Consider the following 14,216-nt stretch of genomic DNA (forward strand, 5'->3'; position numbering starts at 1 on the left):
CAAGTACTTCAAAGAGTATAAAATGATATGGAAGTTTCATTGATGTCCTTAGTGGATATTAAGAACACAGTTATAATCAATGTTTGGGCATCAAAGATGGGCATTTAAAACCTGAAGAGGCCACCTCCTGTAGCCACACAGGAAACTCGGGGGAACAATAGAGATACCCACCCACAAAACCACAGGTAGAAAAAATTCAACTAAAAAATTACCCTGTCTACAAGAAATATGGGTATGCGGGGAAAAAAACAAGAGACTAAGTGAATGTCCAACCAATATCCAGTCCAACTTGAGACCCATCCTATGGGAAAGCACCAATCCCCAACACTGATAATGACACTCTTGTATGCTTACAAACAGGAGAATGTTGTCCTCTGGGAGGCTCCATCCAGCAGTTGACTCAGATACAGACACCCACAGCCAAACAGTGGATGGAGCTCCGGACTCTTATGGAAGAATAAGAGGAGGGACTGAGGGCACAGAAGGGGATAGGAAGTCTACAGGAAGACCATGAGAGCCAACTGACCTGGCCTCTTGGGGCTCTCAGAATCTGAACCACCAACCAAAGACCATACAAGGACTAGACCTAGGCCTCTCTGCAGATATACAACAGATGTGCAACTTGGTCTTCACGTGGGTCTGAACAACTGGAATGGGGGCTATGCCAAAATCTGTTGCCTATATGTGGGATATATTCTTCTAGCTGGGCTGCCTTATCTGGCCTCAGTGTGAGAGGAAGTGCCAGGCTTCACAGCGATCTGGAGTACCAGGAATCTGAGATACCCAGGGAAGACTCACCAACTCAAAGAAGGAGGAGAAGATGAGGGAAGTATTGAGGAAGGGATGACTAGGATGGGCACAGTGAGTGAGACACAAAGTGAATGCATAAAAAAGGGGAAAAAAGGTAAAAAGATAGACATTTACTTTTGAGAAAGGGAAACCCTAGACAAAATAGAAGAGATAAGCAAAACTTATCATTTAGAATCTACTTTGACTACATGCTAAAGAATAATTCACAGAGTTTATATCATTAAATTTTACAGAGAATTTTAGAATCATCTAGATTTGTTTTTTTGTTTTTTTTTTTAAAGAAACTGCTTTAGATTGATGAAGTTGGATTCTAAAGGCCTTTCTTTGGAAGCTTTTATAAAAATTAAAATATTTAGCTGTGGGTGAGAATTGCTGAATTATGGGCCTGTAATTCCCAATGTTCAAAATCCTGGTTTCTAAGTTTCTAGATAGAATGGACAACTGCATTTAGAGAAAACAATTAAGACATGTTAAAATGGTAGTAAACTTCAGAGTTTCCAAGGAAATAAGGAAAAACTTTAAGAATGTCAAGGAAGTAGTGCTTACAGAATGTGATTTCTGGTTAAAAGTGTTGTGCAGGAGACTTGGAAGATACCAAATGGTTCCCCAAGTCCTTGTCTTGGCCATACCTCATTTATCTTTCCCTTCTCTTCATTTCCACTGTCTTTCCCTAGACAACATCTCTGAACTAGATACAAATCGAGCAAGACATTTCTTTCCTGTATTCTAAGCTTAAGCACATCACCTTAGCAATCACTTTAATACCAAGATTTGAACAACACGTCATAGTCTCTTGCTTCCAGTTTAGAACCAGTTTTGTATATTTCTATGGCAAATAACCAATCATTTTTTGGCAAGGTGAACAGTTACTTAAATGTGAAGCCACTATGATGAAATTTTTTCCTTCTATTTTAAAGTACATCTACATCTGTGAGGAAAAGGCAGGGAAAATCCTTACTGAAATGCAATGCATGCTTAATGCACAGTTTAATACCTCTATTTATCAAAATGTCAGCTGCCAACCACCTAACACAGGCCAAGTCTGTTTCTAGGAGAATGGGGAACTTGCCAGCTAAGAGTGTAATGTTTCTGAAAGGCGTTCTAAGTCATTTCTAAGTCTAGGCTTATTTCTTTCTTCGTGTGCTGATGTCTGCCAAGCTAAAAGTATGGGACAAACCTGAGTAGACATGTATCGCTTTCTACTCCTGATTATGAAAACAGAAATATTAAACCCTAGTTTTCTTATTTTCATGAATGATGCTTTTAATATTTTCTCTTTCTGCAGAAAGAATAAATTTCGGTAGAGGTATAATATAATTCTGACACTGTAATAACACTGTCAATGTTCATTCTTGTGGGGGTGTGGATGCAAAATGGACTGATATCCTTTTTGAATTATAAAAGATCCTCTCTAGAAGTCAAGAACTAAAGAACTATACCACAGGCTCATAATTCTAAGCCCTGCAACCCTTCCCTCATCCACTCTCCTCTCCTAGCTCTACTGTCATGACAGCTGACACAGATAAATTGATAAATAATACAATGTATCCTGCTCTTGATTCTAGAGGCAAAGAAGTCCAAGAGTGAGGCCCAGAACCTGATGACAGTGGCTTTGCTGTATCATCACATGGTGGAGGCATCACATGACAAGAAATAACAATGAGACACACCAAGGACCACAACCCATTATTGCAAGCCCACACTTGTCATGAAGAAGGCACTGTTATCATAATAGCAGTAGTTCACTGAGTTCACCTTTACTTCTCATCCAGCCATACACACACACACACACACACACACATCATCATCATCATTATCATCATCATCATCCCCATCATAACTTTAAATATAAGAGGCTTTGTTTCCATTCCTGCTCTGTCTAGAGATAGTCTTTTAATTGTGAAGGAAAGTGATTTGTAAACCCTTAAATACTTGAAAATCACCACATACGATTTTCTCTTCTTTTGTTTTTTACATAGATCATTGCAGAAGGTTTCAGGGACTTGGTCTTATTGTCTGCTTGCCTGACTGCACACCCAAAGAAGATGGCTGGTATCTGAGACCATGCACAATAAGCTTCGCACCTGAAAATCTCACATAGTCTTCTCGTTTTGTTACTTTAGACAACTTCTAATAATTATGATCAACAGGAATTGTCATTAAATATAGCAGACACTTGATAAGATTAAAAATAATACAGCACATCTTCCCTGTTTTTGAATTCAGTATAATAAATTACCCTCAGGCTTCCAAATGAAGCCTTTTATAATTGAGCAAAACAGATCGATTTTAGGGTTCCTTATTTATATGCAAAATAGACTTTTTGAGAATGGTAAACTTGATTAAATCTCTCTAAGTGCAAATCACAAATATCTTCTTCTCCCCAGCCATAACTTGCCTATTAATGTATAATTTATGGCATGCAAGAATAGTAAAATTCTAATGTGATCATGATCCAGATGGAAGAAAGAGTTAAACAGAGAAAACAACCAGACATGTATACTTGGAAAAAATTAAATTGAAATGTATAAAATATTCCACATGACAGTGCCCCAGCTGGTATGAATGTCACAAAAAGAAGCTGACACAGGAGAAGGTTATGATAATGGAACTAGTCTAAAGGGAATGGAAAGATTTATACTTAAGTTCTGGTTTTATAGGGGAAAAGATGCTTCAGATTAGTTATTTTAAACCACGTTTTACATATGAAAAACATGTATTGAATATGAAAAACATGTTTGTCAATGTAACCTCTTTGGGTAGTCTGACAGCCTACAGCTCTGCCAATATTCAAAAGCATATGTCTCGTGCCAGTGTGAGTGGGGTAAATTCTACAAGGTCCCATTCCTAGGGAAGAGCTTTCGGCGATCAATGGCTGCTGAGAGTCAGAAGATCAGTTTTCTCCAAGGACAAGTCTTCCTATCTTCCTTGGATATGCTATCCAATCTCAAAGGGTAATTGCTAAACTTAAGTATCCAGTAGTGGTGCTAAGGACTCCATAGGCTATGTGCATGTGCCTGCATATGTGTGTACATGCATGTGTGCATATGTGTGTATCTAATAATAATTTAAGAAGCAGAGGTTATAAATTCAAGGTGGTGAGAGTTCAGGAGATTTTGAGTGAAGGGTGGACAGGGTAGAAATGGTTAAACTGCAGTCCTCATGAACGATGATCAGAAAAGAAACTATTTAAATTAAACAGAAAAAAGAAAATTAGGTCTTCTCCAGTGACTACCCAATGACTAGGAGACGATATTCTATGCAAGAGAGTTTTGCCTAACTGCATGAAATTCATAAATCTTAAAATATGTCTTTTCACCCAAAGGACAAATGAATGACCAGAAGACTCTCGGTGTCAGCAAAAGGTAAGGCCCCATAAATGTCAATTATGGCACCTACAAGTCTCCTCTGCATTATCAAGCTGATTGACATTTCTGACTTTGAGCCTATCTTAGAATTCCACCCAGGAGGAGTTGGAAAGGTGTCTCAGTTGGTGAAGTGTCTACTTGCAAGCATGAAGTCCTGAGTTTAAAATACCAGAAATCACATGAAAAGCTGAGTGCCATGGCAAACAATTATAACCTTAGAGATATAGAGCCAGGGAAAAGTCAATGTCCAAGGCTTACTGGAGCTACAGTCTAACTTGTTAACATGTTTTATTAGATTCACTGACTCCAAAAGATTAGGGAAAGAGCAACGGAAGGATCCTGATATTATTGTAGGACTCCCCATTTAAGAATAATAAGCATATAAAGCATACATGTACACACATACACACACAGACACACACACACAATGTACACAAAACACATCCCCACATATGCTGCAAAGGAACAGAAAATAATTTAAGAAATAATTCAATGGAGGAGAGCAGTTCTCCTGAGAACAAGACATGGTGCCTGCAAATCCATGATTTGTGACTTCCGATCATTTTCATTATTAATCTGCATTTTATACACTCATAAAATTGGTTTTATTTCACATTAAGAAATAAGACCTACTTCTAATGTGAGTTCATATGCTGATGAATTAGAATATGTGACATAATTTATTTTGTAATGAAGATAAGCATTTGAAAAGAACTAGACATTCTCAGCTCTTTGGAGCACTGTTCAGAACTTGGGATGTACCTGCATGCTCATTTGTCTTTCTATAGACTTGAGAACATTATACAGACCACAGTATATGTTTCCTGCATGGTTAACAATATACCATTCCTCCATTCATTCACACATGCTTATTTCTCATCAAAAAGCATGGTTCCCAGAAACCTGTACTGGGAAATTTTTTAAAGTTTGTTTCAAATAGTTTTAAGTTAGGAAATAATTCAATTGTACAAACAACAAACCCGGTATAAGTAATGCTCATAGTTCACAGAAATCCACTCTAAGCCATATGTACCTACTAAATACATACAATTGAGGGCCCCAGCTTTGAGTTACCATTGCTGGACAAAATGAATTTAGTCACCCCCTTGATACTGACAGTTAATGGAAATAAGCAATGGATTCTCATATATGGTGTGATATACAAAGCCCTCCAGTTTGCAAAATCATGTGTTAGAGTGAAGAAAAATTTTCTAAAGGGTAAAAATGCTTGTTAGCCAATATAATATATCCTTTTTCTGAATTCAGCATAATAAATTACCCATAAAGTATAGGATGGAACATTTTGTTACAGAAGAAAACAAATCAACTCAAAATGCACAGTCATGAATAAAACTGGGTTTGAGACTGGCTGGTAACACCCATAGGGTGCTGAAGGTTCTTTTCAGAGGGAGAAAGCATGCAAAATGAAAGGAATCATTCATCTTCCTCAAAGATGCCTCAAATATCCTGGGATAAAGAAAGTATCCAGCGTTCAGTGTGGACCAGTTTGTTCTTCTGCTCTACAAAAGAACACATAAAGGCACAGGTCATTGTATCCTGGCAGTTGTTTCCTCTTTTCAAATGAAAATATCTCGGAAATATGTCTCCTACATATGTACAAAGAGCATATATTCTCTCCCACAGCACTTTGGGAGGGTTGCTGTTGCTGTTTTGGCTAGGGGGAGTGTTACACTTGGGGCTACTACTTTGATAGAAAGCAGAATAGTAGTACTGTGTGCTTTTTATTTTGAATGTTTCCAAGTACAGGCAGACAGAGCAGGTTATGATGGTCTTGACAGTATGTGTACTGTAAATGCAGAAGTAGAGATAGCAAATCCTGCTGTCAAAAAGCTCATGTTAGATAGAGATCTTCCTTGACAGGAATTTTGTGTGGTCAGGCATCACTTAGTGCTTGGAGAGTTCAGTATTGTAGAGAAAAGATGGGCAAACGGATGTCCTCCTTAACACAGAGCCTGTGAGCAAACAGAAACAGACAAGCCTTGTAAAATGTATCTATGCTTGAACATGGTACAAATGTTTTGGATCATTGGGTATGTGTCACAGTTCCTGAGGGAGTAAGATTTCCCAAGCTAATTCATGTCTTCTAAAACATCTATGGACAGCTCCCTACTGGAACACTCTATACAGTTCTTCACCGGGACTCCTCAAAATTTGATTGTCAAGATAATCAAAAACAAAGAGAGTGTGACAAGCTGTCACAGTCAGTAGCCTAAGGAAACTTGACAACTAAATATAACTCTGCATGCCAGTTGCATCACAGAATAGGAAAAATGAACATTAAATAAAAATACAGAAATATGAATAAAGTGGAGAGCTTAGACAATAAAATGGTATCAGAGTTGGTTCATTAATTTTAGTATTTGTACTTCATGACTATGGGATGTTCGTTAAACAGGACAGTGGTAGTGAAATGCATAATGAATCTGCATCAATGTATTTATCCTATAAATCTAAAGTGTTCTAATATAAAATGTGTAGTTTTAAATAAGTTCCTATGATACAGCTATTTAATGTAGCACTCACAAAAAGGGACCTATCATGACTGCCCTCCAAAAGACCCAACAAGCAGCTGAAAGAGTCTGATGAAGATATTCGCATCCAACCAATGGACAGAAGCTGCTGTAGTTGAATTAGGGGGAAACTGGAAGAAGCTGAGGAGGAGGGCGACCCTGTAGGAGGACCAGCAGTTCCAAATAACCTGGACCCCTGAGATCTCTCAGACACTGGACCACCAACCAGGCAGCATACACCAGCTGATATGAGGCCCCCAACACACATTCAGTAGAGGACTGCTGAATCTGGGTTTAGTCAGAGAAGATGCACCTAATCCTCAAGAGACTGGAAGGACCAGGGAGTTTAGAGTTCTGGTGGGGTGGGGACATCCTGGTGGAGATAGGGGTTGGTGAGGAGGTATGGGATGTGGAAGAGTTGGAGGGTGAACCAGGAGGAGAATAAAATATGGAGTTTAAAATACATTTTTAAAAAAGATATATACTTTTTTAAAGTTCCATAATCTATTTATTTGAATAACAGACATTTATAATGCAAGCTCTTGTTCATACAATATGCTGTTCTAGAGACTGATAGGAGAGACATTTAAAAATAAATTTCCAGGGCTTTGGCTGTAGCTCAGCACTATAGTACTTGTCTAGCATTCTCGCAACCTCAGGTTTGATACTCAGAGTCACAAACATTCAAAAACATAGGGTAAGGCTGAGTAAAAGAGGTAGTTGAGCAGACAAGTAGTTTACTAAGTTGTCTGAGTGGCTCACCACACAACTATCTTAGATGAGAGCATCCTACACAGAGGTACACTGACATATGGGATCTCTGAGGCCAGAACAAAGTTGAAGTAAACTAGAAACGATTAAGAACCCTTTATTACTGGGAAAAAGCCAGAGAGGGTCTTCCCCAAAGAAGCAGTTTAGATTAGAATCTATGGATGTTTGCAAGCTACTAAATGATTTTAAACATTAGATAAGATTACATCTCCAAGGCTGAAAAAGTGGATCAATGGCCAGTAGCACTTGTTGCTATAGCCTGTGACCCAGGTTCAGTTCTCAGCATCCAGGTGAGAGCTCACTATCATCTGTAATTCCAGTTCTAGAGGATCTAACTCCCTTTCTGGCTTCCATGGGCACTGCATGCAAGAAGTGCACAGACAAAGATGTAGGCAAAACATCTCATACTCATAAAATAAAAATAAATACATCTGCTTTTAAAATAGAATCTATCATTTCTAAACACTTTACATTTTCTTTTTCATTCTTCCCAAATTTCTGGATAATTTCTGCAGTGGTCAACCATGTACCCATAATTTATATTTTATAATTCTGCTGCAATTATCCATCAAATTATTTTATTTCAGTTGCATTTCAAATTAACTTTCAGGGAGTAATATGATTCCTCCTCAATATTTCAGTACAATATACTTAACTAAAATTCAAAACATTTTATGGTTTCCATTTTCTAAGTAAATGTTATACATACCTTTAGATGCACAAGCTGTGGCTGGCTATGTAACAGAGAAATCACCCTTTGCCTAGCATCCAGGAGGCCCTGGTTTCAATGTTCGGGACTTAAAAAAAATGTAGACTCATTAACTGCACCAATTTAAGGGTATTCATCACACGAGCTTTGCTAAATATGCACACTTGTGTAAGCAAATCCTTATGAAGGCATAGTGTATTACATCACCACAGGAAATCCTCACATCTCTCTTCCCAGCCTCATCTCATTCTGATCAACATTTGCAGGCAGTCTGTGACCTATTAGCTCAGCTTCTAGCTATGTATATGGCACCAATATAAAAATAAACACAAGAAATTGAAAGTTGATGAGTTTTGTCGACAATGATGATGTCAACAAAATTAATGGTATTAACCTAGTTACCCATCAGTCCTAAAATCAACTAAAGGGAAATAGTAAAAGAGTGCATGTTTTCAGGATGAAAAATAATAAAATAAAAATATAGGATGTTATAGATAAATCACATATTTCTTTCACTTAAAGAAGCCAAACACATATACATAAATCAATCTGTGTGGAGAGTAGTCATAAAAGAGCTAAGAGTGTTTAATGAACGAATAAGAATTCGGCTTTTAAAATATTTCCTACCTGTTATGGGCAGAACAGACTTCATCAAAGGTATAAAGCCAAGAGTTAGTTTCCTGCCTTTCCCTGTTCCCTTTGATTCTTAAGCAAAGTCCTCATCAATTGTGGAATGACTAAATATGGAGCTAAATATGAACCCATGAAAAATAAATCATTTATGGGAGCACCACTCCAGTTCCACATGCTGAGACACCATGCTCTTGGTCAGAGATCAGAAACTCAATCTGATTATAGTGATCAATTCTGAGGAGCCATAAAGGCTTTGGGATGTGATTGGAATTGCAAGGGTCTGTAAGGGCATTCTGGTGGCTTTATCAGAAGATATATAGGGCATGTGTAGCTTATCTTTCTCTCATATGCCATGTAGTATGTGGCCACCTTCAGACTCAGTCAAAAGGCCACCAACATGTGTAAGCTTTTGATTTTCAATCTATAGAACTGGGAGATAAATAAAGCTCTCCTTTAAAGTCATACAACCTTGGGTATTTTTTAATATTGTTGCATTATTCTGTAAACTTTGAATTCTACGTGGTAAGTATGCAATGATTATCCAATTGAAACTACCAAAGAGGTACATAAACACACTCTGCCATTGTTAGAACTAAGTATTTGGCATTCTCTCATGATTTGGTTTTGTTTTGTTTTGTTTTGTTTTGTTTTGTTTTGTTTTGTTTTTAGCTGGGTTTGGTTGTTTTTTGTTTAATCCAGGACCTTTGTTCATTGTCCTAAAACAGAAATTACTATTTCCAAAAATTATTTTGAGATACCTCATTCATTGGTCTCAGCATAAACTTGGGTGTGGTTATTGACAATTTGGAGTCCCAATGTTCGATATGAGGAAGTCAGAAAGAAATCATGTAGTATTACTTAATGACATACTGGAAAAGGCACAGAACTAATGACATGATGACGATGTAGGTCAATCAAAACACATCCAAACCAAACTGGGATAGGAGCCTGGACAAATCAGTAAAGACTTCCATGCACTAAGGGTCAATATAATTTTAATTCATTATTATTGAATAAGGGCTACTCATAACTAATGTCAGAGTTTGGCAAGAAACTCTACACATTACATGTGTACTTCATTTTAATTGTCCTTTATGCACATATTGATTAGATTTGTGAAAATAATACTACATGCTAAGTTAAAGCTTGTTAGCTCTTTATTCTTTCTGTTGATGGTAAAATTCTGATTGTACACTTTTTAAGCTAGTTGTATACTGAGAAACTATGTAAAACCTTGCCACCCAACCATGTTTAATCACTGACAATATTTAGTAAGTATATGTATATTTTAGCATGTATATGAAATCATATACTATAAAACATTTTAGGGGACTGTGCTTTTTCATCTAATTGATGACTACATTTTTCCAAGCAAGTTGATATATGTCTATATAAACTCTTTAGTTATGCATTATTTTTCTATGTTGTGAATATAAGATGTTACTTGTGATTAATCTACTATTGGTGAATATTTAGTTTGCTCCGAGTTTTTTTTTTTTTAATTTTCTGATGTAGACTTCTTAATTTTGCTTGAAAACGAGGCTTTAGTTGGGTTTCCAGAGTGCCGTTTAAACAGTTTTCCCCCATTCCCTGTAATGGAAGTTTATAAATGACACTACTTAGTAAACGGAAAAGGTTTCTAAGAGCTCAGGTGCTGCCCAGCCGCTGATGCTTGCAGGATTTCAGCTCAACTAGCGCATGGTTCATTAATCAAGACACTGGTCTCAAGCTACCAGGAAGCAGTTGGAGAAAAAGAACACCTGGTTTCAAGCTCAGGTAACCTTCGTTAGCTCTGGGAGTCTGGTTAACTTCCGCAAGCTTTGCCAACCTTCAGTCCCATCTCCACTGTAAAGAAATAGTAGGAGTTTATTCTGGTAAACATTTTGAACATCAGAACTGTAACATTATAAAGTTGAATAAAAATATCCTTATGTAACTGTAGTGGATAAATGATTATATATAACAAAGGTTTTAAGATAATAGAGAAGAATAGACAGTATTAAATGAAACTTTCAAGCTAGTTAACTGTTTTTAGATACTTGTGTATATTTGCATACATCCTAGGTCTTCTCATACAGAGTCAAAGCTTTGACAAAACAGATGTGTCCTTAAACAAATACTTTGTTATACGGCATACTCATAAAAGGCTAACAAAATTCCTATAGGCATTGAGATGTTTTATGTCAACGTAAAGGTGCAAAAGTTGCTACACATAAACAGATTTTCCTGAACTGGCCTGTTTCCCAGCATGGATAAGGTCCTGGACTCACTGAGGTCACCTTATGTCTCTATGTATAAGGAAAGCAAGGACTTCAAACAAGAGAGGGGGTGATGTTGAACCCAGAGAAGGGACTGAGCAAAAAGTTATATGACAATGTCCTCCAGGAAGAGAACTTTCAGGGCATTTTGACTTACTCTTTCTTCACATGTTCTATCAGTGCGGTGAAAGATGGCTTACACATAATTGGTTCACAAATTGATCTCCTAAAACTTGAATGCTTACTGGACACAAACTGTGCAGACCCCTGGACTCTTAAAACAAAGATGATGATGATCGTAAAGAGAAGAATGATAAAATAGTAGATCTATAGACTGGGCACAATCCTAAGATCATCATATTATTAATTTACTGCTTTTATTAAGAATCGATAAAAGACATGCCTTATTGTCTTGGTCAGGGTTTCTATTCCTACCCAAAACATCAAGATGCAAGTTGCAGAGGAAAGGGTTTATTCAGCTTACACTCCCAAATTGTTGTTCATCACCAAAGGAAGTCAGGACTGGAACTCAAGCAGGTCAGGATACCAGAGCTGATGCAGAGACAGTGAGGGGATGTTTCTTAATGCTTTGCTTCCCCTGGCTTGTTTGGCTTGCTCTCTTATAGAACCCAAGACTACCAGCCCAGGGATGTCACCACCCACAATGGGCCTTCCCTTCTTGTTCACTCATTGAGAAAATGTCTTACAGCTGGATCTCAACTGAAGCTCCTTTCTCTGTGATAACTCCAGCTTGTGTCAAGTTGACACACAAAACCAAGCGGTACACTTATAAATTTTGGACACTGTCTCAATGAGTCTTTACATTGTATGATGTGTCTATTATTAAATTCATTTGCACATTATACCATAAGAAGCAGAGTATGTGTAACAGCTGAATCAGGTCTCTAGACTTCCTGAACACAAGTGACGCTTTCAAACTCTGTATGCAGGAACACAGTGACATGATCTCTAACTGCACAGATGGCTGTTAGAGAGTCACAGGAAATGCAGAAATCCAGGAGCTGTCAGGAAGCTCCAGGCTATAAACAGATGCCTGAACTGTGAACAATAACTGTTCGGGAAGAGAAGGGTGAGACCATGAAGCCACTGCAGGGGGAATGATGAGTCTGGGATAGAGGAAGGGGGCACCCCAAGAGAGTGCTGCATATGTTAGTTTCAGAGCAGCATGAACAGACTTCCTTTCAAAAATTAACTGTTGTAGATAAAATCCATAAACTTCCATGGACCTACTGGTCAGATCTTGATGGTCTTTGTGCATGAGTTTGCTGAACTTCATTCCTATGTCCTATGTGTGAAAAAACTTTCCTAATTTTCTATTTGTTAGTAGCAAAATTAGCTAAATTATCTCTTTGTACCAACCTCCATGATGCTTTTAACTTTGTCAAGAAACAACATCAATGGTCATCATTATACACTGCTCCTCTTTCAGCACTCACACAATATTGGGTATTATATAGGAAATGTAGTGGTTTTCATACATAGTCCTAGGGTTGTTGTATTTCAGTTATTGGAAGTTTTTGTTTTGCTTTGTTTTCTGTTTATATATCTGTTTTGTCAACATGACACAAGCTATAGCAGTGGTTCTCACCCTGCTCACTGCAACAATAAACATATTTTTGTTGCTACTTTATGACTTCAATTTTTCTACTGATTCATAAGTCATGCTATAAATATCTGTGTTCTCTGGTATTATTTCATGAGTCCTATGAAGGGGTCTTTCAACTTCCAAAGTGGTCAAGACTCATCAATTGAGAACCACTGAGCTAGATTTGTATGGAAAAAGCAATTTTAATTGATAAAATGCCTCTATCAAATTACTTTGGACAAGTCTGGGAAGCATTTTTTTGATTGATAAGTGATTTGGGAGATTACAGGATACTGCACGCAGTGATATACCTGGGCATGGTTCCTGAGTTGTATAAGAAAATATGCTTAGCAAGCCCTAGGGAGAAAGTCAGTAAAGTGGCCTCTTCTATGGTCTCTTGCCTTCCTTCTTGTCTCCAGGTTCCTACCATGGATTCCTGCTCTGACATCTCTTTCTGGAGAAGCATGATTAGAATATGTTGGCCAAATAACTTCTTTCCTCTCCAAGTTGCTTTTGCAACTATGACATTTAGTATCTACCTTTTTTTCCTACTATAGCATATTATTTAACACACTGATGCCAAAAATAGCTTGTATTGATATATAAGCAAATTTATATGTATACTAATAACTTTAAAATTTGCATATATTTACATGTATGTGCTTAAAATTAGCTTATAGTATATATAGTTCCACATATATAAAAAGATTTTTATTCTTATGGGATCTAATAATTCTCATATATCTCAGAATATATATATATTCTCATATATGAGATAATGATGATGATTGCATACATTTTGAAGTAAAGTCAATAGAGAAAAAACTTACACACATCATAGGAAATTTTGTCTCACTCTCTACACATGTGCAAACCTTGCCAATAGAAAGGTGAGAAAAACATATCAGAGTTTTCTTTTTAGAAAAGAGCACTTAGAATTTCTTCAGTTTTTTTGCACGAAAGTTTATATTAATACATGGGTTACTAAATGAAAGAGGAACAAGAAAGTCAGTGACAGATACCTGCTTTATCTTATTCCTAACCCCTATTCACAGTGACCCATCTATAGTGGGATAGCAATGTCTTTTCCCAGCCTTTTAAAATAAAGAGATAAAAGGGGAACACTAACCTAGGGTGAGATCTGGATCTGCACTAATTTATTTTGTCATTTTAAAAACATGGCAATATCGATAGATATTGGCCCACAGAGTCTCAACCCCAGCAAAGAGCTACAGCCAACTAATGACTGCTGATAAAAACTGCATTAGGCTCTCCCAGGGTTGAAACCTATGACTGGTTATTCAGTAGAAGGTGGTCATCTCTGAAATAATATATACATAAGCCATACTAAACAGACTCTGGAAGTTGATTTATATATTTATGGGTAAATCTATATGTGCATTTATATAATAAACAAAAAAAGACAGGCCACTAATTTAAGAATGAGTTAGAGGGGGAGAGAGGAGGGGTTAGAGGGAGGAAAACAAAGAGGAAGGTGCTATAGTGATATTTTTTTTTTTTTTTTTTTTT

The sequence above is a fragment of the Mus caroli genome, chromosome 8 (genome assembly GCF_900094665.2).
Source record: "Mus caroli chromosome 8, CAROLI_EIJ_v1.1, whole genome shotgun sequence".
NCBI classification, from domain to species: Eukaryota; Metazoa; Chordata; class Mammalia; order Rodentia; family Muridae; genus Mus; species Mus caroli.